Source organism: Tamandua tetradactyla, chromosome 18 (assembly GCF_023851605.1).
Source record: "Tamandua tetradactyla isolate mTamTet1 chromosome 18, mTamTet1.pri, whole genome shotgun sequence".
Taxonomy (NCBI): Eukaryota; Metazoa; Chordata; class Mammalia; order Pilosa; family Myrmecophagidae; genus Tamandua; species Tamandua tetradactyla.
The window spans coordinates 45,042,451-45,068,509 of NC_135344.1; the positions used below are offsets into that span (position 1 = coordinate 45,042,451).

Consider the following 26,059-nt stretch of genomic DNA (forward strand, 5'->3'; position numbering starts at 1 on the left):
ATGTGTACAGTTCTGTGGGTTGGATCAATGCTTAGCATCATATATCTACCACCAGAGTACCATAAAAATTAAAAAATTATAATAATAAAACATTTCATCACCATCAAATTTCTTGTATATCCCCTCAAGTCAATTTCCCTCCAACAATCGTTGGCAAGCATTTATCCGCTTACGGCCCCTATAGTATTGTCTTTTCCCAGAATGTTGCATAAATAGAATAATGCAATATGGATCCTTTTGCACCTGGCTTATTTCAATTAAAATGAATTTAAGATTCATCAATATCAAATTTCATAAATCAATATTTTATTCCTTTTAATTGCTAAGTACTATTAAATTATAGATAACACATTTCTCTCTTCATCTGTTGAAGGACAGATAGCTTGTTTCCAGTTTGGGGTGATTAAAAATAAAGCTGCTATCCACATTCACATACAGGTTTTGTGTCACTTCAGTAAATATCCAGGGACATGACTGCAGGGTCATATGATAAGAGTATATTTAACTTTATCAGAAATTACCAAACTGTTTTCCAAAGTAACTTTATCACATTATATTCTCACTAGCAGTTGAGTGAAAGTTTGCCTTGGTCTGGATACACTCAAGCATTGGGGAAGTTTGTTTTTTGTTTTAGTTTTTTTTTTTTCATTTGTTTCTTTGTTACAGTCATCCTGATAGGTATGTAATGGTATCTCCTTGTGATTACAAACTGCATTCCCTTAATGACTAATGATGATAAACATCTTTACATGTGCTGTCTTTTATCTCCTTTGGTGAAATGTCTGTTAGGTTTTCTTGCCTAATTTTTAACTGAATTATTCATTTTCTAACTTTTGAGTTTGAAGAGTTCTTTATATGTTCTTCATGCAAGTGCTCTGTTAGATATGTGCTTTGAAAACTATGTTCCCTCAGCCTGTGCTTGTCTTTTCATTCTAATACTTACATAAAATACAATTAATATAGGTGAAATCCAATTTATCATTCCTTTTCTTCATGCATGATTTTTTTGTGTCATCTCTACAAATACATCATCAAAATTAAGGGTATGTATTCTCTTGTTTTCATCTAAAAGTATTATAGTTCTATGATTTATATATCCTTAATCCAGTTTGAGTTGACTTTTATATTTGTGTGGGGTATGCATCAAGTTTTTTTTCTTTAGTTTTTTTTTGCCTATGAATATCCACTTTTTACAGCAACATTTAGTGAAATAGCTATATTTTCTCCACTGAAATACTCATATTATTTATCAAAAATCAGTTGACAAATGCTTATTCTGGTCTTTTTCTGAGCCCTCTATTTTGTTCCATTGATCTGTGTCTATCCTTTTATCAATACCACATTGTCCTAAAAATTATAGCTTGAATTATATCTTGAAATCCATATCTTGAAATAGTGTGAGACCACCAACGTTCCATTTTCAGAATTGTTTTGTCTATTCTGATTACTCTGCCTTTCCATATAAATTTTAGAATCAACTTTTCAATATGTACATAAGTTTTGCCTGGAATTTAGATCAAATTCAGGAGAACTGATATTTTAATAATAGTGCATCTTCTAATCGATGAGTATGATGTTTCTCCATTTATTTAGATATTCTTTAATATTTCATCAGAATTTTTCAGCAAACAGATTCTCTCCATTTTGTTAGAGTTATACCTAAGTGATTCAGTTTTGAGATCAGAGCACTATCACAACTGTGCTTAGTTCAGTTACTAATTCAAATTCAAATGTACATTTCTGATTGACTTCTACATACTGACCTTTTATTGGGCAAACTTACTAATATCACTTATTTTTTTCTAGGACTATTTTGTTTTGTTGTTGTTTATAGAAATTTGAGATTTTCTACATAGACAATTTTATCTTCGTGAAAATGGACTATTCTATTTTTTCTTTCCAACTTTATGCCTTTTGTTTTTCTCTTTTCTTTGGCACTGCCTAAGATTTCTGTTATAATATTACATAGGAGAGTGAAAGAGGACATCTTTGTCTTATTTTTAACCTTAGAGTGAAAGCAGTCTGTCTCTCATCATTAAGTATGGTGTTAGCTATGGGTTGTTTTATAAATGACCCTTATACAATAAAGTTCTATTCTACTTCTAGCTTGCTGATATTTTCAATGTAAGTGGATGCTGAATTTTATCTAAAGCTTTTTCTGCTCTATTGAAATGATTATACATTTTCTTAGTGTGCCAAATTAAATTCACTGCTTTTCAATGCTGAAACAATCATGCATTTCTGGAATGAAAGTCACTTAATCATGGATAATTCTCCATTTTATATTATGGATAGATTTTATATGCAATTTTTTTTACAATTTCGGGCCAACATTTATGAGAAACATTGTTCTGAAATTTTCTTCTATTGTAATTTCTTCAATTTTGGAGTTAAGCTGATGATGGCCTAAAAACATAAGTTGGAAAATGTTTTCTCCTTTTGTATCCTTTGGAAGATATTATGAAGGATCAGTTTTATTACTCCCGATATATTGAGACGAATTCACCACTGAAACCATCTGGGCCAGGAGTTACCTTTTTGGGGGGAAGGTTTTGACTAAAAATTCAATTTTTAAAATAAACATAAAACCATTAAGATTATCTATTTCTTCTCTAATGATTTGGTAGTTTAAGCCTCTCAAGAAACTGGTCTATTTAATCTAAATGTTCAAATTTATGGGCATAGTGTTTCCTATAATATTCTCTTATTTTTATTTCAATATCTGTGGGATCATTAGTGATATCTCTCATTTCTGATACTGAGAGTTTGTGTCTTTTCTCTCTTTTTCATGGTCAATCTAGGTAGAAACTTATCAATGTTATTGATTTTTAAATAAAAACAGCCTTTGGTCACTTTTATTTTCTCTATTTTTCTAGTTTCTATTTCATTTATTCTCACTTCAATCTCTATTATTTTCTTCTTTGGGTGAAGTATTGTTTTGCTTTGCTCTTCTTTATCTAGTTTTTTTCAGGTAGAAGATTTGGTCAATTATTTTAGATCTTCCACATTTACTAATGGAAGACTTCAGTGCTATAAATTTCTCTCTAAACACTGCTTTAGCTGCATCCAACAAATCTACATAATCTATGCTTTTATTTTTGTTAGGTAAAGCATATTTAGTAATTTCCCTTGTGTCTTTCTCTTTGACCCAAGGATTATTTAGAAACCTGATGCTTAAATTCCAAATGTTGAGATAACTTCTAAAATATTTTTTATATTTAATTCTATTAGGCTCCAAGAACACACTTAGTATGATTTCTATTCTTTCAAAGTTTTGTTCAGGTTTGTTTTATGCTCCATAGTTGGGTGTACTTTGGTGACTGTTTCAGTGTACTCAAGAACAGTGTATATTTTACTATCTTGAGGTGGAGCATTCTATAAACGTAAACAAGATCACTATGGTTCATGATGCTGTTCTGGATATATATATATCCAGATATATATATATATATATATATCCTTACTGATTTTCCATTTATTCTTCTATAAGAAATTCTGAAATCTATAGTGACTGTGTGTTCTTGGAAAATTCATTCCTTTATCATTTTACAATGTCCCTATTTAGCTGTGATAATACGTCTTGTACTCAGATCTACTTTGTGTTAAATTAATATGGCTAAAAATTATTGTTTTATTGTTTCTTGGGATACTAAGTTCCATCCTTCAAAGTATGTACATGTTATATATAATGTGAATTTCATACAGTTGCTTCCTGTTCTTTTAATTATCCAATTTGAAAATTTCTGTCTTTTAATAAAGGTGTTTAGACCATTGCAGTAAACTGATTATTGATATGGTTGAAGCAACACCTGCCCCTCTTGACTTGTTTTCTACTTTTTTAACATTGTTTTTCTTAATGTCTTTTCTATTGTCCCCAGATTTAATTATTTCTTTAATTATATCATTTTATGCCTTCTATTCATGTATTATGTGTGCAAGTTTTTTAGTGGCCATTCTGGGTTTAATATATACATTTTTAAATAATCTGAGCCTATCTTCAAATACAAATAAACCGCTATATATGCCATGTAAAGACCTTATAACCATTTATTCTCAATTTCTCCCTCCCATCTATTGTGTCACTGTTGTCATTCATATCATGTTTAAGTATACCATGAACACAAAATATACTGTTACTATTTTTCATTAAATGATCAATTATCTTTTACAGCAATACAAATAATAAAAAAAAGTTCACCTTCACTGATTCCATTTTGACACTTTGTTTCTCTTAAAACATTTCTGACATACATTCCTTCTCACTGAAGAAGTGCCTTAAACATCTTCTCATAGGGTAGGCCTGATGGCAATGAATTCCTTCAGTGCTTTTCCTCCTTAAAAATAATTTCTCTTTCTCTTTTGAAGGATATTTTTGCTAGGTATAGAATTCTGGGCAGATTTTTTTTTTCCCCTTTTAGCATTTTAAGTATGTACCCCATTGTCCTCTTCCTTGCATGTTTTCATATTAAAGGTCTTAAGTGATTTTTATTGTTGATCCTCTCTAGATAATGTGGGTTTTGTTTTTAGTTTTGTTTGTTTTTCAACTGTTTTAACATGATGTGATTAATTTCATTTTATTTTTTAACTTGTATTGACCCTGCTTCTTGAATCTGCAATGTGACATCTGTCACTAATGTTGGAAAATCTTCAACCTTAATTTCTTCCAATGTTTCTTCTACTTCGTTCATTCTCTCCTCCAAGTGGATTTCAAGTATACACAATTTGATTGCTCGATTTGTTCTACAATTCTCGGATGCTCTGTTTTCTTTTAAATTATTCTTATGCTCTGTTCCTTCAAAAGTTATTCCTATTTCTCTTTTCAATTTGGGTAATTTTCCTTATTTTATTTTCAAGTTCACTAATTCGTTTTTCCAGTATTGTTGAGTGTACTGATGAGATGATGAAAAGCATTCTTCACATTTTACTGTTTTTTAATGGCTAGCATTTCCATTTGATTCTTTATTATAGTTTCCATATATTTGCTAAAATTATCTGATCTTGCATGTTGCATAACTTTTGCATTATAACAATTGATATATTTATATATGAGTTATTTTAAATTCACTATCTGCTAATTCTAACATATTTGTCATATCTGAGTCTGAAAAGTGATTGTTTTGGCTCTTAAGACTGTGTTTCTTGTTTCTTGTATCCTTTTTCTTTTTTTCTTTGGTTGACAACTACATATAGGACAGTAGATACTGAGGGTTCTTTTTTTTTAATGCTCATAGATGAGCACATCTGTTCTTCTACTAGCTATATAGGGTAGGATTTATATTGGGCTAGGTTTGATTTTAATTGTTGCTATGATTATCCACAGTTAAACAGAGGTCTTGTATTGTACTAGGGATTCTTCATTTTTATGTTGCAGGCAAAAATACCTGTGCCTTTTTGTTAATGTCTGCTTCCCACTTGGCCTAGAGTCTTCCAGCCTGGAACTGGGTCTTCACTTTTCACTTCTTCCCCATGGAAGTTCTTTCTCTGACAGATCTTCTAGTTATATTCCAGTTATTTTCACTTTACACTTTTTAACATGGTGGTAGTGTGTAAGGGGAGGGTGCTTGCTTCAATGTTCTTATAAAGATTCAGTCTTAGGAAGGTGTTGTGGGCATAGTTTTTTCTTTGTTTGTTTTTCTCATGAGCAGGCACCGGGAATTGAACCCGGGTCTCTGGCCCAGCAGGCGAGAACTCCGCCAGTGAGCCACCACTGCCTGCCCGTGGACACAGTTTGTGATATGGGTCTTCACAAATATTTCTGCCCTTCCTCCAGATGTAATGGCATAAGGCGTGGCTAGTCTATAATCATGTTTCTCCCACAAGGAAAGAGTTTTTTTTATTTTTTTCCCTTGTAGTGCTCTACCAGCTGCAGTGGATTTATACCAGTGTTCTCAAGTTTCAATTTTGTTGCATTTTCCCCTGAAGATCAAGGCTTTTCTTCCATTGGAGGGACAGGGGAGATGGGCCTGGCCAATATGTCAGCATCTGTTGCTGTTCCCCCAGGCAGCATCATGGTGAAAGATTTCTTGGGATTCTCCTAAATTTTCCTTATACAAGCATGATGCTGTTCCTGGAGAAAAAGTCTGCAGCATGATGCAGATCTCTCCATGCTCTCTATGTCTATGACTCCCAGAAGCTTCACATCTACACTGTAGCCTACCCTTTGCCTTTAGCAATTAATTAAAACACAAATCTAGTTGAATCTTCTTGCCACTTATTTGGCCTTTAGCAGCATCTGCTCCAGATAAGCAAATGCTCAGGTCCTTCTTTTCCCTGAAGATGCCTATCTTCCTCTAGATTTCAGGTTAGTTGCTTGTTCTCTGATCTTAGTTTTCTGATGGAGTCAAAAACAGTCTCTAATTTTCTAAGTTTATTCAGCTTTTGTCTTGTAAGGGCAGAAGTGATGTTCTTTCCATCTCTATATACATCTCCAAGCTAAAACCAGAACTGTCTATAATTGAGATTTTATTTTCAAATTTTATATATTTTTCTTTATTTCTGTAAATTCCATTTGGTCCTTTTAAAAACCTTATTTGTCATTTTTTATAATAGTGTTTTATTTTTATTCATTTTCCCAGCACTTTCCTTATTTTTACAATTACATTGCTCTTATTTTCTAATGGGTTAGTACAATTATAATCTCTGGATATCTTTGGGTGTCTTATTTTGCTGGTATGTTTTTGCTCTCTCACTCATGATGTTATGTTTCCGATTTTTTCTGTACTGTCATCCAGTATTAATTTGAACTTGACCTATGGGAATTTCTTGAGACATACATTGACACTGAGTTCTTCTAGATAAGGTTGATTTTTATCCTGTTAGGAAGTGAAGATTTTACCAACATATGAGCTCTTTAAGCTATGTTTGCAAAGTACATTTATTTTAAAAAACGTGTACTTTGTTATTTGAACTAAAAACTTGTAAAACGGTAACATTTCAGTTACTTTCTCCTAAGAAGCACCACCCCAAGTTGATATTATTACACTGAAATTTTTGTTTCATGTATCAATCATAAAATTAACAATGATAATGCTAATTCTTTAATGAAAAAGCTCTGCCACTTTTTTCCCCCAATTTTATACCTTTTCTGTTTGTTTTTCTAATGCTTTTACGAAGATGTTGACCTCCACTATGATGTTCAATAGAAGAATCCTTGCCCTGTTCCTGAGTTTATTATAAACATTAACAAAGTCTCATTCAAACGATAATAATTGCTCTATGTTTCAGGGAGTTACCTTCCATCTGTTTAAAAATTCACACCCATTTCTACTCTGCTGAGTCTTTTTATTATGTATGTGTTGATGTTTAACTGGATTATTTACCTTTCCAATTAAAATGACAATGTTATTAAAGTTAAAAAAGTAAGTAAAATGATTTCCCTTTTTAAACATTTCTGGGTAATTTATATAAGACAGCAAGAATTTGCTCCTTTATGGTTGGCAAACCTTGCTTTTAAAATTATCTTTGCTGTTTTTTTTTAAGTGAGAGGATCCTGACTATTAAATATCTTTAAAAGTTTTTATTTCATCCAAATTTGTAAATCTCTTTATTTTTGTTTTTCAATAAAGTATCTATTTTATCTAGGTTGTTGAATACAATAATTAAACAATTGATCACCTGTGTATCTATAGTTGTGTTCCATTTAAATACTCAAAATTATTTATGTCTTTTCTATGTTTTCATTTGGTTAGTCCTGAGTTAATTTATGTAGTACAATTTTTTCAAAACAGGAGTTAGAGCTTGAGCATTGCTAATCTCTATTTGTTTTCTTGCATTTCATTTGATTGATTTTTGTCATTAAAATTGAAATCTGATCACCTTTTTTCTGAAGGAATAGAATCAGAGGAATCAAGAGAGGAGGTCCTAGGTCAGGGCAGATATGGAATATTGTAAGCATTGTGATAGGTGTTAGGTGTTACTATTTACAGAGACTATTTATGTAACTATTTATATTGTGAGAGAATCAGATGGAAAATTGAGGTAGAGTCAAGCACAGGGTGAGACGCTAATCTTGGTTATAGATCCAACAACCATATAAAACTGAAACTAGAGGGCAAAAATATATATGAAAAGAGAGGTCATATGCAGAGAGAAATTCTTAAAGAAGTTTGTACAGGCCATAAATTAGAAAACTTACCTTCACTACCAATAAGAACTGAGCTCACTGGAATATTTTTCCATTGTTCTTTACCTCATTTGCCTCATTCTACGGCTCTCTTATTAATATTTAAAGCTAGAAAGAAGAACAAAAGATCTTGGGCTAAACAGAAAAGATTTAGGGAAATATGATGATTGTCTATCAAAATCATCAAGTGCATCTAAGGGACAAGAAAACAAGTTTTTTTGTATGTGAATCTAAAGATTATTACTGAACTGGAAACAATAACTAGAAGTCACAAATAAAGAGCTTATCCATTGAAGTTTACAACAATTTCATTTTTAACAAAATAAAAAACAGTTGCATATTATGAAATACAGTCATGTCACTTATGAGGCCACAAAGATTAATGAGTGCTACCCAGTACTTTGACAGTCGTTACAAATCTAAGTATCTGTATTTTCCTAGTATGCATTTGTTTCAGTGTATGTGTATGTGTACCTATGAAAGAGCATGTTTGCTTGTAAGTACATGAAAAAAGTGTATTTGTGTATAATTGCCCACAAGCATATTTGTGATTTTTTTTGTAAACTTTATACTAGTTTCATAAAATATAAAGGCACTTAAGCATTTTCAAGACCTTTGCTCAGCAAATTTGTAAAGTAAGACATGATTTTCTTTTTAAATATCTGAGTATTTTTCCCCCAACAAACCCTTTTTGCTCTATTCTATATCTCAGTCTTCTTCTTTCTCAGAAGTTTCTTTCCCTCCCCTTTCAAAAATTTCAGAAAGGATCTGAATACAAGACACTGGCTTTATACTATGGATTTAGAGAAGTGTCTTTGCTCTTCCAAATATATTTCGTCAGATCTCTATGTCTAATTGAAGAATTAAAGTCTTTACCCCAACCTAAAAAGTTCTAGCCATCCGTGATTAGAGAAACTACTGGAGTTGTAAACTGGAGATTTATCTTGGCATCACTAAAATCTCAATATTAAGCAAACAGATAACTTTGAGAATTGCACCAGTATTATAAAAGCAGAATTTAAAATAAAGTATTCTGAGTTTCCTTGTCCAAATGCTCTGAATCCAGAGAAGCAACATTTAAAATGTTGAACAGGTCTCTCTCTAATCCCCATGCCCCAATCACATCCTAATGCAGGTGGGGGGAGTGTTGATGGGTAATGGCTCATTTTCCCCCATAAAAGTTATCTCCCTTCAGTCACAGGGCTGCCAAAGGATGTAACTTTCCAAGGCGGGGGGGGGGGGGGGGGGGGGGGGGAGGGGGGCGTTGGGAGGAAATTAATAAATAGCCTCTTTATTTCAACAAGTCTTGATGGGATTTTTCCTGTCCCCCAATCTTCATACATGAATTATTAGGGAATGAATGAGTTTCAGAGAATTAAAATTAAACTCAGAAAGTCAAAGGAAATCAGTGCCAGGCAGAAGGGTCCTCAGAGAAGGAGAACAAAGGCAAGAAAAGACAAAGAGAAAAGAACAGCAAAGTGAAGAAAAGGCAGGGAAATGGGAGAAAACAGCGGAAGGCCCCAACTGGGCATGAGTACGAATGGAAATGCCATTCTGCATAGGCTTCTCATCTTGAAAGACCCCAGAGATGGGAGAGAGTACTTGGGAAGACTCCCTGCCAAGGAAGCTATTTTGTGATATGAGATTTCTCTGAGGTTCAATATCCAAATGAAATTACAACGCATGATCATTTCTTATCAAATAGTGGCCAAAGGCTGGACATACACATTTCCTGAATGCCAGATTCAGTTCTAGAAATGGGAAGGCAATGAAGCCCAAGTATACATTGGCTAGGAGTCCTTTCAAGCCATTCAGTTCCTCATAATCCATCTAACTTCTTATTTTAGCTTCCCACCTAGACGGTGAATACTAGAAGGACACAGGGACCATACCACGCTGCCCTTTCCTTATATCCCCTTGTAACATAAGACTAGGAAAATATTCCTCAGCTATTTAGGTTCAAACTAGAATCAACCTTACAGAAAGAAAGTGTTTGTGGAGGAGGAAGTGTGATGACTTTGGTTTTTAGTGATTAGCAGGATATGAATAAGTATAGGAGGGAGGAGAATGTGTGCTAATGGCAGGCCATGTTCTTCTCCTAGCTAAAAAAGCAACTGCTCCAGATATGGCAGAGAAAAAACATATAATTAAACCAAAAAGACTGTGGATAAACTGATGAAGAGCACAGCCATAAACCAATTCAAATAAAGCTTTAATATATCCAATCTTTCTTAGTATGACAAAGAAAACAAGAAAGCCACCTAATTGTAATTCTTGTTGGAACTATGTTGTCGACAGCTCCCCTGTCTGAAAGGGGCTGCCTTTTGCAAGGATTCAGCTTCTCTGTCACAGGATTGAGGCTAGCAAAAGAATGATGTATATGGGAAGGAAGATTTGTTTGTGTGTCTTTGAGGATGGGAGTGGGAAGCTGGGGATTAGACAGAAAGGAGGGATTCTTTCTTATCTATGCCTTTGAAAGGAAACAGTGTTGCAAATTTCCTGCTTTCAAAAGCTTTCCTATTGATTGCTTTATTGAAAAGCACATCTTTCATTTTAGATATATTAAGATATATTTACATTAAAATACATTTTATATTAAAATATATATATCCAAACCAGTTAATATTCCACCGGGGGGCCCATCTATGATTATCAGTACATCTGCTACATGTTCTGGAATTGATTTCCTTTGCTCAAGCCTGGTTGGTATTCCTTTAAATACCCTGAGATCTACAGCTTGATCTTCTGATCCTTATCAGTCATGTTAGCAAATCCTATGATTTTCACATCATGTTGTCTTCTGTGGCAGGAGAAGGACCAGCGGGGGTGAAAGAGCAATTCTGTCAGTAGTCACCTTGAGGTTCCCAGACTAGTGGTGCATTTCACAGGCCCAGGATATGCCTCTTAGCTGAAAATTTGAGCAATATCAATCAACCAGCTATCCAGGGCAGAATCACAGCAACCCTACAACACTGAAAATGAAGTTGCTAATGCTTTAAATTGTTATCACCTGCAATTTACCAGGCACAGTGTTTGGTACAAGAGAATCTCACATTTACATTTTCAGTTTTGACTTTTCCCCTAAACCCCCAAATCACTTATTTAACTGCCTTCTATGCATTTCTATCTGGATGTCTAATAGGCATCTCAAATTCAAAATGTCCAAGGCTGAACTTTCCCACCCACACCTGCTCTTCCCAAAGCCTTCCTCCATCTCAGTTGCTACAAAGTTGTCTTTACTTAGTCAGTATCAAGATTTCAGCAATCTCCATGGCCCTCCGAAATTTTCTCACCCTGTATTCTACAGTGAAATGACAATGAGGTGATATGGTTGGCAGCTTGAACTTCTCTAAAATGATGTAGATAAGTGCTGAAGCAACAGAAAGCAGGGCTCTTACATGGGGACCCACCGTGTCTTTTGATTTACAGTGAGCACCATCATAAGTTTTTATAACATACCACCAGCTTAGTCTTAGTCAAAGGTAATAATCTTGGGTGCAAGTCATAAATGATAAGCAGCTGTAACTCTAAAGTTTCCCCATCACACATCTGACAAGGCCAGAAACCTAGACCTGACAATAAAACACCAGCTGCTTGTTCACTATCTACTCGAAGACCAAACCATACAACCTACAACACCAAAGAAATGTGAAAAATACCTCAATACACATACAATTAACACACAATAAAAATTATCTGGCCGTCACTTTGGAAGGCACAAGAGATTAATATGAAGTGGATTTGTCCCAAAGTTTTTCATAGAGATACTTTTTAGTCCATAATTTTGTGCTACACTGGTTTGCAATAGCTCGCTACCAATCTTGTTAATTGGCATTAAATGCCTAGAAAATAAACTTAAACATTACGGTAGTAAGATTTTTGGTGTTGTTCTCCTTCACAGAATCAAAAAAACTGAAGAACCAAAAAAACAAAAAATCATAGCGTTAATCTAGCTTAAAACCTCATTTAAACATGAGGCAACTGAAGTTCACTCACTCAAAGGGCTTTTTCCAAAGGTCACACCACTACAAAGTTAAAGAGGTGGAATTTCAACCCATGTCGTCTGTCAGTCAGCCTCCTTTCCATTTGTCACACTATCCTCCCTTCTTATGTTGAATCAGCCATATAAATGTAATTGATTTATTTTATCATCGTTTTCTGCATTTACAAATAAATGGGCCACTTCATGGTGAGGTGTCATTTGAAAAACATCATGAGAAAGCAACTGCATTCAGACAGGATATCTTTATACACACCTAAAAAGTAAATTAACTATAATTTTAAGGAAATGCAAAATGGCTAGCACAATATAGAGATATTGCACAAATTCTAGTTAACGAAGGATTTTTTTAGAAAACTAAGTGTGGGGAAAGAGGCTAGAAACATTAGAACTTCTATAATTTTTGAAATGTATAAATCACCTGTCTGAAGAAAAGAGAAGGAGTATCTGGAAAAAATTTTGCTATCATCTTAATTGCTAATAAAAAAGTAAGCTTCAAGTCAGCCTGATACCTGTAAATGACCTAAGGTAGTTCAAGAGTCTATTCATTGATGCAAGACCTGAGTTCAAACCCAGTTAAGTATATCCTTTACCACATAAACTCACTGTTCATTCAAAAGAACTTTCATTCATCTCCATTGTATGAAATGAACTGCTTATGCCTGCTCTGGGCCCAGCTGGTCCCCATGTGGTCATCCTGCTGACACACTCCTTTGACCAATGGCTGAGGGGAAGCACAGCAGATATCCACATATACAGAAGGGCGAGGCTATAAAAAGGACAGGGACCAATTATTCTCATTAGTCAACAAGGACAGAGCAAGAGCTAATGGAGCTTCTGTTTCAACAGAGGGAGGATTTAGGTTAATTATTAGGAAAAACTTTGTAACTATTAGAACAGTTAGGACTCTGGAAACAAGCTGCCTGGGGAGGAAGCAAAATCACCTTTACTTAAAGGTATTCAAGGCAAGATAAGCTCACCATTTATCAAGGAAGATTAAAGGATAATTAAATCAAGGCCACTGAGACGTGCAAAAGATACAATTTGGCCTAAAAATTCTATCGGCACCTCAAGTTGTGTCATTAGCAGGAGTCACATATCTTACGGCTTGAAGTCATTGACCCTTTTAAGCCCATGAATCCATTCGACACATTTTGTCGAGTAGGTTCTCTGTGACAGGCATTAGTCTAGGCACTAGGGATAAAGCAGTGAACAAAATGGTCAAAACATCTCTGTCCTCATAAGGCTTACAATTTCATTGTGTTGGGCAGAAGGAATGAAGTCCAAAATAACAAGCAAAATAAATATCATGCTAATAGTTCTACGTGCTGAGGAGAAAAAGCCAGAAAGGTAGATAGGAGGTGTCTGGGTAAGAGGAGGGGCAACTTTAGATACGGTTGTCAGGAAAACACAACTCAATGAAAAGATGATAGTTTAGCAAAGATTTGAAGAAAGTGAGGAAGGTAGGAATAGGGATCCTAGAGAAGAGGGCTTCAAGCAGAGGCAATAGCAAATACCAGAACCCAAGGCAGAAGCATAATTGCTATATTAAAGAAAAGTAAAGAATCCCTTTTCATTGAGATTAGTAAGGTGGAAGTAAGAAAAGATGAGAACAGAGAGATAACTGGATATAGGATGAATAGATCATCCAGGATTTGTTTGTTGTTTTAGTTTCCCAGCTGCTAAAGCAATACCTTATAACGGGTTGGCTTACACAATGGGGATTTACTGAATCACAGTTTTGAGGCTAGGAGAAAGCCAAAATCAAGGGGTCAACAAGTCAATGCTTTCTCCCTGAAGACTGTGGCATTCAGGGTCTGGCTGCCTGAACCCTTGGTGCTTGGCTTTGCAGTCACATGGCAATGCACATGGTGGTGTCTTCTTTCTCCACCAGATCCCATTGAATCCAGCTTCCTGCTCCACCTGGGGCATCTCTCTGTGTGGCTTTCTCTATGAGGCCTTCAGTAGTAGGATGAAGACACATCCTGATTCATTTGCGCCACACCTTAACCAAAGTAACCTCATCAAAAGGTCCTATTTATAATGGGGTCATACTCACAGGAATAGATTAAGTTTAAGAACATGTTCTCTGGGGTACATAATTCCAAACTACCATATATCAGGATAAGACTAGCTTTTATGCTGAGTGCAGTGGGAAGCAGAAAAGTGATGTGGTCTCACTTATAGTTAAAGAGATCACTCAGTTTGTTTTGTTTGGAACAGACTGAAAAAGAGCAAGAATGGAGAAAAACGAGTAATTATGTAGGCTTTTGCAATAACCCATGTGAGAAAGGATAATGACAAGTACTGAAACAGCTACAGTGGAGACATTCAAACAAACTTTGAATGTACTCTGAAAGTAGAGTCAATGGAATTTGCTAACAACTCAAGAGAATTTGCTGAGGTATGAAAGGAATGAATTGAGAATGATTTGATGATAACTATAATCCCAAGACATATTACCAAAAGTCAATGAAAAATGGTATACCTAAATAGCAAAGAGAAATTAAATAAGAAATAAAAATACTAAGTTAAGCCAAAAGAATATAGAAAAAGAGGAACAACAACAACAAATAAATGAAAACCAACTTGATATATAGATTCAATACAATCAAAATCAAAATCACAAGATACTTTGTGGATATGGAAAAATTGATTCTAGAGTTCATATTTGAAGGGCAAAAGACCCAGAATAGACAACAATTACTGCAGAACAAAATTAGAAGATTGACACTATCAAGATTAACTACAAAGCTATAATGAACAAGAAAGTATGGTATTAGCTAAAGAATGTACAGGTAGATCAATAAAACAGAATAGAGAATCCAGAATTGACCCACACAAAGCTTAATCTTTGAAAAAGAAGCAAAGGCAATTTAATGTAGAAAAGATACTCTTTAAAACAAAGCTGCTGGAACAACTGGACATCCACATGCAAGGAAACAAAATGAATCTAAAATAAAATTTAAAAATCAACTCAAAGTGAATCATAGCTCTAAATTTAAAAAGCAAAATTATAAAACCTCTAGAAGATATCATGGGAGAAAACCTAGGTGACCTTGGATTTGGCAATGACTTCTTAGATAGATAGAACTCTAAAAGCATGATCCATAAAATTAAAACCCCAATATAAAAAGGTTCTTTCATGAACTAGAACAAATGCATGACACTATCACAAGGAGTTAATAATTGAGAGTTATATGGGGGGAAATGTACCTATTAAAAACTATGGGCTATAACATAGCATTTAAGATTGCATTAACAGTAATCTTAATATCCTTTCATTGAAAGTAACAATGTGCCACTTCAATGCTACAGATCAGTAACAGAGGGGGATAAGAGGTATGGGATGTTTTGGGTGTTCCCTTTCATTTTTACTTCTTTTTCTAGAGTAATGAAAGTGTTCTAAAATTCATCATGGTGATGAATGCACAACTATGTGATGAAACTCTGAGCCTCTGACTGTATACTTTGGATGGATTGTGTAGTTTGTGAATATATCTCAATAAAATTGCATTTTTAAAAAACTGAAGAAAAAAACTTTAAAAACTCTTCTCTGGAAAGGACACTAAGAGAATGAAAAGAAAGTCACAAATTGGGAGAAAATTTTTGTAAGATGCACACTAACACAGGGCTGTGGCAAAATATACAAATAACTTGTATACTCAAAAATAAGAAAATGAACAACTGCATTAAAAAGTGGGCAAAAGAATTGAACAGGTACCTCACCAAAGAAGATATACAGATGGAAACATGCCTATGAAGAGATGGTCAACATCATATACCACTAGGGAAATTAAAACAACAATGAACTACTTCTACACACCTATTATAATGCCAAAATTCAAAACACTGACAGCACCAAATGCTGGTGAGGATGTGGAGCAGCAGGAACTTTCATTGTTGGTGTTGCTACAGTCACTTTGCAACAGAGTTTGGCAGTTTCTTACAAAGCTAAACCTAGGCGTATCATATTATCCAGTGATTGTAGATCGCTTTTGTAAAGAAGTTGAAAACTTACCCAAAGAAGTTGAAAACTTATTTACACGCACAACCCTGCTCTTGAATGTTTATAGCAGCTATATGCTTAATTGGAAGCAATTCAAGATTTCCTTCGATAGGGGAATGGACAAACAAATCATAGCACCTTCATACAACAATATTATTCAGAAATAAAAAGAAATAAGCATAATATTTTCAATGGTACCATCCTGTGGTACCCTTTGTGAGACCTTCAGTCCTTTTTATGACTAATGAATATTCTGTTGTATGTGTACACTACATTTTGCTAACCCATTCACCCATTGATAGACACATTATGCTGAGTGAAATAAGCCAGACACAAAAGAACAAATATTATATGATCCTACTTACACTAAATATCTAGAATAACTAAATTCATAAACACAGAAAGTAGACTGGAGATCACAAGGGGCTTAGGGAAGAGGGATTTGGGGGTCTTATAGGTTAATGAGTACGGAGTTTCTGTTCTGGGTAATGAAAACTTTTTTCTGGAGGGGAACGGGTAGGCTGCATGGTCCACAAATGGAACCCAGGTCTCCTGCGTGAAAGGCGAGCATTCTACCACTGAATCATCCATGCACCCAAAGACAGGATGACAGTAGTGGTAGCATAACATTGTGAATGTATTCAATTCTACTGAATCTTATACTTGAAATGATTAAAATGGGAAAAATATTTTGTATTATATTATATATTTATTACTATATTTTATAACAACAATAAAACATAATACAAAGAAGAAATGAGCTATCAAGCCCTGAAAAGACATAGAAGAAATTTAAATGCACTTTGTTTAGTGAAAGAAACCATGTTCAAGCTGAACAGGACATGTTCAAGACAGCAAAATTATTCCCTGTAAATAATGGTGAATACATGATATCATGCATTTGTCAAAACTCATAGAATAATGCAACACAAAGTGTGAACCCTAATATAAACTACAGGCTTTAGTTACTAATAATGCATCAACACTGGTTCATCAATTGGAACAAATGTACCACATTAATGCAAGCTGTTAGTAATAGGGGAAAACTATGTGTGTGGAAGTTATAAATAGGTACTTTCTGTAAATCTAAAACTACCCTAAAAATAAAGTTTATTAAGAAAAAAATAAGAAAAACAGGAAAAATAGTAAAATGATAGACCCAAATATAAATATACTAATAATTATACGAAATAAATGGACTAAATGCTCAATATAAGAGGCAAAGCTTCTTAGGATAAAAACACATCATTCATTATATATTATCTACAAGAGATGTTTTCTAAATACAGAGAAACAAATATACTGAAAATAAAGGGATAGAAAAAAGGTAGGTAAAACCAGTAAACTTTGAAAATCTGAATGGATATACAGATATCAGAAAAAATAACATTCAGTACTGAATGTATTCTTAAGATAAAACTGGACATTTTACAATTCTTAGAGGTTCAATACATCAGGGAGAATAAACAATGATAAATATGTATTTTATAATAAAAAGTGTCTAAAAGTACATGAAGCAAAACCCAAAATAATTAAAGGGAGAAATTTTTAAATCTACACTCACAGCTGCAGATATTAATATCCATTTCTCAGTAAAACATAGAACTAAAAATTATGAGGAAAGATGCAAGATCTAAATACCACCACCACTGATCCTAATCTAATCAATATTTATGAAACCTAAACCAGACAAGGAAAGAATATGCATTCTTTGCAAGGTCATATAAAAGACTGAATAACATAGATCACTTGTTGGGCAATTGTTCAAGTGACAAATTTCAAAAAGCTGAAATTGTATAGAATCTATTATTTGCCCACAAGAGAAATGATTTAGAAATCAACCAAAATAATATGCAAAAATGCCACATTATTTAGGAATTAAACAACACAATCATAAATAACCTATTAAGAGAGAGAAAGAGAGAGAGAGACAGAAAGACAGACAGAGAGAGAATGTGAATAAATCAAAAGGAAAACTGGATGAAAAATTTTTCCTAAATGAATGATAACAGAAAGCAATGCATCAAATTTTGCTGGGTGCAGCTAAAATAAGAATTAGATGAGGGTGCAAGAAAAACTGACACCCAATCATGTATGTTTCCAAGTTAAACTAGTATAAAGAAAACAAATTAATTTCAAAGTAAGTTTAAGGAAGTAAATAATATAAAAACAAGAACCTAACAAAAAGAAAATAAAGAAAATTAGAAAAAATTTTCAAAGACAAAAGATAGTTTTTTTGAAAGGAGCCATAAAAATCAATAAACTTCTAGTAGGATAGTTTAAAAGAAAGAGCAGACAGATTGCTAAAATCAAGGGTTACCACTACAAATACTAGAGATACATTTAAAGGATAATAAAAATATATGGACAACATTATGACAACAAACTTGGCAGTTTGGATTAAACAAAAAATATACTGGACATACAACTTACCAAACCTAACATAAGATAAAATGGAAAACTAGAATTTTTCTATTTTTAACAAAAACTTACACACACACACACACACACACACACACACACACACACACAATTCTAAGTCCCATTATCTTACAAAAAAATTATACCAAAGATTTACTTAAGAAAAGTACAATTGTACATAAGCTCTTTTAGAAAATAGAGTAATTATAACTATGGTCTAACCCATTTTATGAAGCCAGCATAACCATGATTCCAAAATCTGAGAAACATTACAAAAAAAACCAGACACAAAAAATCCTTCATAGAAATATTATCAAATGTAATTCAGGAATGTAGACATAGGGCAATTTACCTCGAATAGGTGAAGTAAATCCCAGGAAAGCAATGTTGACTTTATATTTGGAAATTAATGTAATCTATATTCTGACAAAATAAAGGAATAAATAAAATGAGCATTTTAACGGGTTCTGAAGCTATTTGGATAAATTAAACAATTAGTCTCAATTTAAAAAAATATATATTCTAAGGGAACTAGAAATTGAGTTCAACTTTCTAATACTGCTGAAGGGCAACTACAAACCATACAAGTAATATCAAGCTTAATGGTGAGATAGCGAACTCTTCCTTCCTGTAGCCAAGAACAAGGATATGATTTCTACTCTGGCCACTTCTACTCCTAGCCAACACATAAGGCAAGAAAAATAAGGAAAAGTCAAAAATTTTGAAAAAGGAGGTATAAAACTGGTTTCATGGAAGTTGTACTTTTTTTTATTATTATTAATTAACGGAAAAAAAGAAATTAACCCAACATTTAGAAATCATACCATTCTACATATGCAATCAGTAATTCTTAACATCATCACATAGATGCATGATCATCGTGTCTTAGTACATTTGCATCGGTTTAGAAGAACTAGCAACACAACAGAAAAAGATATAGAATGTTAATATAGAGAAAAAAAATAAAAGTAATAATAAAAAAAAAAAAAAACCTATAGCTCAGATGCAGCTTCATTCAGTGTTTTAACATGATTACTTTACAATTAGGTATTATTGTGCTGTCCATTTTTGAGTTTTTGTATCTAGTCCTGATGCACAGTCTGTATCCCTTCAGCTCCAATTACCCATTATCTTACCCTGTTTCTAACTCCTGCTGGACTCTGTTACCAATGACATATTCCAAGTTTATTCTCGAATGTCGGTTCACATCAGTGGGACCATACAGTATTTGTCTTTTAGTTTTTGGCTAGACTCACTCAGCATAATATTCTCTAGGTCCATCCATGTAGTTGTACTTTTTTAATGAAGAAAATTCTAAAGGATCAACAACAACAAGTTAAAACTAATAAGTGAACTGAAGGACCTCAAAGTACAGATTAAATAAACAAAGATCAGTCATATTTGGAAAATGAGATTAAACTTTCCATTTATATTAGCATAAAATACTTAAGAAAATGTTAAATGTTCAAAATCTCTATACTGAAAAGTACAAAACAATGATGAGAAAAATTAAAGATGACCTAAATAAATGCAGAAAGAGACTGTGGTTATAGAGTGAAAGACTTTATGGTTTTAAGAGATTTATTTTCCTCAAATTGGTCTGTAGATTCAAAGAAATCCCATTCACAATCCCAGCAGGTTTTGTATAGAAATTGGTGAAATGATTCTACAATTTATATGAAAATACAAAGGAACTAAATAGTCAAAACAATTTTGATGAAGACGAAAAAGTTTAATAAATTTTTATTAGCTGACATCAAGTTCCCAACGCAATTTATAGTGAATTAAAAGTCTTCTTTAACAAATAGTGCTGCAACAACCGGCTATACATATGTGAAAAAGAATAATGAACCACACTCTCTACCTCAAACCATATACGAAAACAAACATCTAAACCTAAAACACCTAAGCATCTAAAACAATAAAGCATTTCAAAGAAAATGTAGATGAATGTCTTTGTCACCTGGAGGTAGGAAAATATTTCTTAGACAAGACCCAGAAAGCAATAACTATAAATGAAGAAAACTTGATAAATCTGACTTCATTAGCGTTAAACATTTTTTGCTTCTCAAAGCGCACCATTAAGAAAATGAATAGGCAAACCACAGACTGGGAGAAAATATTTGCAAAAGATTTATGTGACAAAGAACTTGTACCCATACATATAAAGAGCACATCAAACTCCATTTAAAAAAAGACAAACAACAAAATGTTTAAAGACAAAAGACAGACAAAACAAAAGGGAACTTAGATACACTAACATATTATAAGCACACAAAAAATTCTCAAATGTAAATATAAATTAAACCCACAGAGAGATGCTACCTAACACCCAGCAGAATGGCTAAAATTATGACAGCAGACCACAAATATTGGAAAACACATCGAATAACCCAAATGTCATAAGTGTGCCAGGCTGCTTACACACAAGGGGTTGATTTAAAGAAAGCATACTGATTAGCTCACGGTTTTGAGGCTAGAAGCTGTCCAAAATTGAGATGTTGACAAAGAGATGCTTTCTCCCATTTGGTGCCGGCTGCCAGCAGTCCTGGTAGTTCCCTTGCTTGTATCTCTACCTCAGCTCACCTGGAGAAACGCTCAAAATTCTACTTCCGGTTCTGTTGACTTCCGGTTTCCAGCTCCTCCCCATGGCTTTTTCTCACTCTGGCTTCCGGTTTCTTCCTCTCTATAAAGCACGGTTGTTCTGGTTTATGACCCAATCTCATTCCCTTTGATTGCACTTTAATTAAAATATATATATATTAAAGAAAGCATCTTCAAGAGATCCTCTTTACAATGGGTTCATACTCATAGGGATGTTGGTTAAGATAAAGAACAGGTTTAAATAGAAGAACATAATTCAGTCTACCACAGTGCTTATGTATTTTCATGTAATGTAAAATTGTTTAACGCAGCTATTCTACTCCTACGTATTTTCCCAAGATAAGCAAAAACATATGACCTGAAAAAGAGTGGAGGAATGTTCCATTACCTTCATTCATATTAGCCAAACAATGTAAGCAAATGTTGACCAGTAGAAGGACTGATAAACAAATTATGGTATATTCACACAGTGGAGATTCAGTAATAAAAATTAACTACTGATACATGCAACAGTATGGATGAATCTCAGACTATTGGTTGCCTGGGGGTGGGGGGAGTGAGGTAAGGGATTGATTTTGAAAGGATATGAAAGCACTTTATTGATAAAAATGTTCTTTATATTGATGGGATTTTGGCAACATAAATGTATCCATTCATCAAAAATTGTACCCAAGATTTTTGCATTTCAGGCCACATAAATTTTACCGAAAATATGAAAGAAGTATAAAAATAATCAAATGAGGTGTGGGGAAAGTTATGTATGAAACGAGAAGGGTGGAACATTGAGTCACTGATGCTAGTTGATGATTACAAGAAAGTTGATGATTACAAGAAAATTCACTATTCCATTGAACTTAAATATATTTTAAACTTTTCATAATAAATATTTTTTAATAAATTCAGCAACTTTTGTGTGAAAAACAAGTCTGAGATTGGGAAGAGTAAAAAGAGGCATGTTATGCAAGTGGTTGAGAGAGAATGAATTTTGGACATGTTAAATTGGAAATGTTTACATTTGCAGGTGAGTAGCTCATAGGGCTCATAGGTGAGGTCTGCATTTGAAACATGAAACCGAAAGACAACAGTGATAGTATTTAAAGACATGAGGCTAGTTGAAATTAACTGGGGGAAAAGTGTAGGCAGAGAATAATGGAGGTACAAGAGCAGAACTCTAAAATTTAGAGATCAGATTAGTTAAAAATAAAATGTTGAAATGTAGTAGCCAAAGAGTTGAAGGCCAATCAGGTGAACATGGAGTCCTAAGACAAAAAAATGTTGTATGGATTCCAGAATAGCATATCCATAGTAGTCTAAATTATCTAAAAGAAACAGAAAATCTAAATTCATTTGTGTTTGCTCTGGAAGCCCTATATTTTGGCAATGGATTGGCTTTTCTGTGAGATTCTTAGGCTATCTTTAATCCAGCAAACGTTGATGGAGCAATGCAGTATAAGTTTACATAAAATAGAAATACATGCTGCATACCTCAAGAATTGGTTTGCTCATAGGAAAAACTAGGGTAACATAAATAGGAGGATATCATACCTGGAAAATCAAATGTGGGCATAAGCTACAACATGAGAGATGCTAGAAGGTACTACCTAAGTATCAAATAAGTGGTTCAGAAAGTCAGAACTGGAATTCACTGTGCATGGAAGTTGACAGCAAAGACTTGGTAGAGAAGAGCATTTATAGACTGAATTAGACTTTGAAGAAAAAAGATAGATGTGAAGAGAAGAAAATACTAAGAAAGAGACTTCAAAGCAGGAAAATGGTGGCCAAAGAAAGCTAGCCCATAGCAAGTACAGAGGATATTTTGCAGAAGAGAATGTCAGCAATAAAAGATATAAATAGAAGATGAAGAAAGGAAGAGATTAGAAAAATAAAGGTATGGCCCAGATAATACAGAATTTTAAATGGCCAGCTAAGTATTTTCACTTGACCCAGGAAGTGTTCTCAAAGTACCTATACTTAGAAGTCACCAGCTATGGCTGGCCCTTCTCTTATTTTAATATGAGGTCAGACAGACACAATTCTAGAACTGCCAGCCCTGACATAGTGAGGAAAGTGTGCTGGTCTGCTAAAATCCTTGCCTATTGATTTTTACATCAATGCAGGAGAAATTCCATTATAGAACTTCATGAGGCAAGTGGTAGAAGGCCACAGTTCCACTAGACTGATTTTCCTAAAATAAAAAAAACAACTATTAGAGATTTCTATTACTTTCTCCCTTCATTGCCAAAAGAGCCTTCAAGTAGTGTACAAGGTTGAATTGTTCCTTGGGAATTTCTACGTCATTCTAATGCTGAGTCTTAAACGGGAAGGAGCTGGGAATTTGATGCACTGAAGAGCGCTGTGTCTTGCCGCATAAGGCTAAGAACTGGCGATCTTGATTTCTATGTGCTATTATTTCCCTAAAATAGACACTTCCTCTACTCAGCGTTCCGCCAAATCCTTTCTTGTACCCAGCATGTGTTTCCCTTCTCTGACCACCTTCCAAATTTATATTTTATTATTGAAATCATCTTGGTCATTCACAGCCTATAAATGCTTCATGACTTCTCTATTTCCACTTGGAGCTGATCATCTTGAGAGAAAGGACCCATCCGATCCTATGTGCTTCACTTTTCCAAGGACTTGCCCAGGTCTGGATAAAGAACAGCTGCTCAAAACATCTTTGTCAAATTGACAGAATTAAACTTGAATCAAGAAAGTTCCACACAGGAGGAGGTCTTAACAAATAAAGAAGCCAAGTAGCAGCTGTTGGAAGTTATAACGTTAGCATCGATCTGAAGGTTGTTAGAAGCTTCTTTCATTTTCTTGCTAATGGCATTAGGGGCTCTGCAGCAGATAACAGGCTCTGACACCAGGACCTTAATCCAGGCAGCCTGCAGAAGGCCTGACCTTCAAGGAGCACAGACATTGATCAGCACTGAGAGGGTGGAGGGTCAGAGATTGAGACAGAACTGAAAACAACGAAGTTGTTCATACTTTGCCTTGGAAAAGGCCCATATTTAATCCAGCCCAGGAAGAGGCACATCTACAGGGAGTTCTCCAAAAGGGGTGCACTCCTGACTTGTTGCCACCTTAGATACTCCCTTGAAATTTTACTGTAAACCTAAGGTATGTTTAAAAAAAATCAGGCCACGTCCACCAAGAGGGAAAATGAGGGGAATGGGTTTCTGAAACCACAGCAAATCCTTCCACTCTCACCCAGTTCCTATTTCCACAGTTATCAGGTGGAAGCAAAATCATTGAAATTTAGCCCTTTTATGAGAAATTGTCTATAACTGTGCTTGACCTCTTAGATTTTCTTTACAAAGGCCACATTCTCTGAATTTAATTGTCTGGTTTTCATGCCTCCTATACTTCTAAATAAAACTAGCTAAGAATAAAAGAGAATGTTCAAACACACAAAATTCAATGTAACAGGTTCTATTTGCTACCAAGTAACTCCACTTTAGCTTTCCTTGTCATCCCCCTCCCTCCTAGGTGGCCTGAAATTTTTCCAGTCCGAGTTTCTAACAGGCTAGACTACAATGGTTGAGAAATTACTCCAGAAGATTCCCATTAATTAGTATGATTTCTGAGAAACTGAAAGGGTGGGAGAATTAGAACCAAGCATTATCGAGTAGGTATTATTGCAGCAAGTCTTGGGTACTATACATATTTATTTAATTTGGTTCTAGCAGAAGTCTATCTCAAATTTAACTTTTTCTCCACCATGCAGTATTTCAATGAATAAAGCTTGGGAAAATAGTTATAAAGGTCCACCTGTATTCTTATATGTATATTTTCTGATATACTCACATAATGTTTATCTCTTTAAATACACACAAACACATACATACATACACGCACACACACCCGTATGCACAAATTTACATGAAGTTGGATTACTGGATTTACTACATGGGCTTCTATTGAGGGTAAAAACAAAAGAAGCAGTTTCAGTTATGGTTTCATAAAAATTCCATTTGGGGAGAAGATTTTATATGTGTGTATGTACATATGACTTTACAAGTAATAAATTAAAACGTTCTTGCTGTAAAGCATTCAAACCACACTTAGTATAAAAAGAAAACAACAAAAAAGAAAGATTCACTTTATCTCATGCCCACCTCGCTACCATTCCACTAGCGCTGAGAGGACGGACCAGACCACTACAAGAAGCAGGTTTGTCTCAGGAGACCGCTTAAGCTGTAGGAAAGAGTAGGGGTAGATAGGAGGCTAGGATGGAACTCCAAGGAGTCAAAGAACTCTAAACTGGAAACCGACCTTCCAGAAAGTTAGGAAGTTAATTTTGTAAGGTGATAGATTAGAATATATTTTATTTAACATTCAGTTAGCTTTGTTTGTGACTTTTAAATATTTAGACATATGATACATGTATTTACATTTGTGCTTTAAATCAGTCCCTGCCAGTACTAGGGAGGCCCTAAAAATGAAATGTACATTTAAACTTTGTGTAGATACTTCCAATTACTTAAAAAAAAAATTATTTTAGACATGAGGGACACAGTAAAAATTCAATTAAAGTCTCTGATGTTCTAAATAGCAGAGCGGAGATGATAGAGAAAAAGTCCAAGAACTTGAAGGGAGATCAATAGAAATTAACCAGTTCGAAGAATAGACAGGAAAAAAAAATTAAGGAACACAGTCTCAGGTACCTGTGCCATTGGAATCCCAGAAGAAAAGGAGAACCAATGCGATGCCAAAAAAATTTGAAAAAATTGTGGTAGAAAAATCCCCAAATTTGTCCAAAGACCCAAAAGTATAAATTCAAAAAGTTCAAGGAACACTAAACCCAAAGAAATCCAGTGCTGAAAACTAAAGACAAAGAAAAAAATTGAAAACAGCCAGAGAAAAGTGACTTTTTACCTACAAGGTAACATTGATTCAG

The 26,059-nt window shown here is 34.2% G+C and overlaps 1 long non-coding RNA gene across 3 annotated transcripts in view; it reads right to left on the reverse strand.

Moving 5' to 3' along the window:
* Positions 1-21,143, reverse strand: part of LOC143662638 (uncharacterized) — a 144,642-nt gene extending 123,499 nt beyond the window's left edge. For all 3 annotated transcript variants that reach the window (XR_013165504.1, XR_013165502.1, XR_013165503.1), the window contains exon 1: positions 21,019-21,143. This is a non-coding gene — a long non-coding RNA (uncharacterized LOC143662638). The remainder of the gene's footprint in view (positions 1-21,018) is intronic.
* Between the last annotated feature and the right edge of the window lie 4,916 nt (positions 21,144-26,059).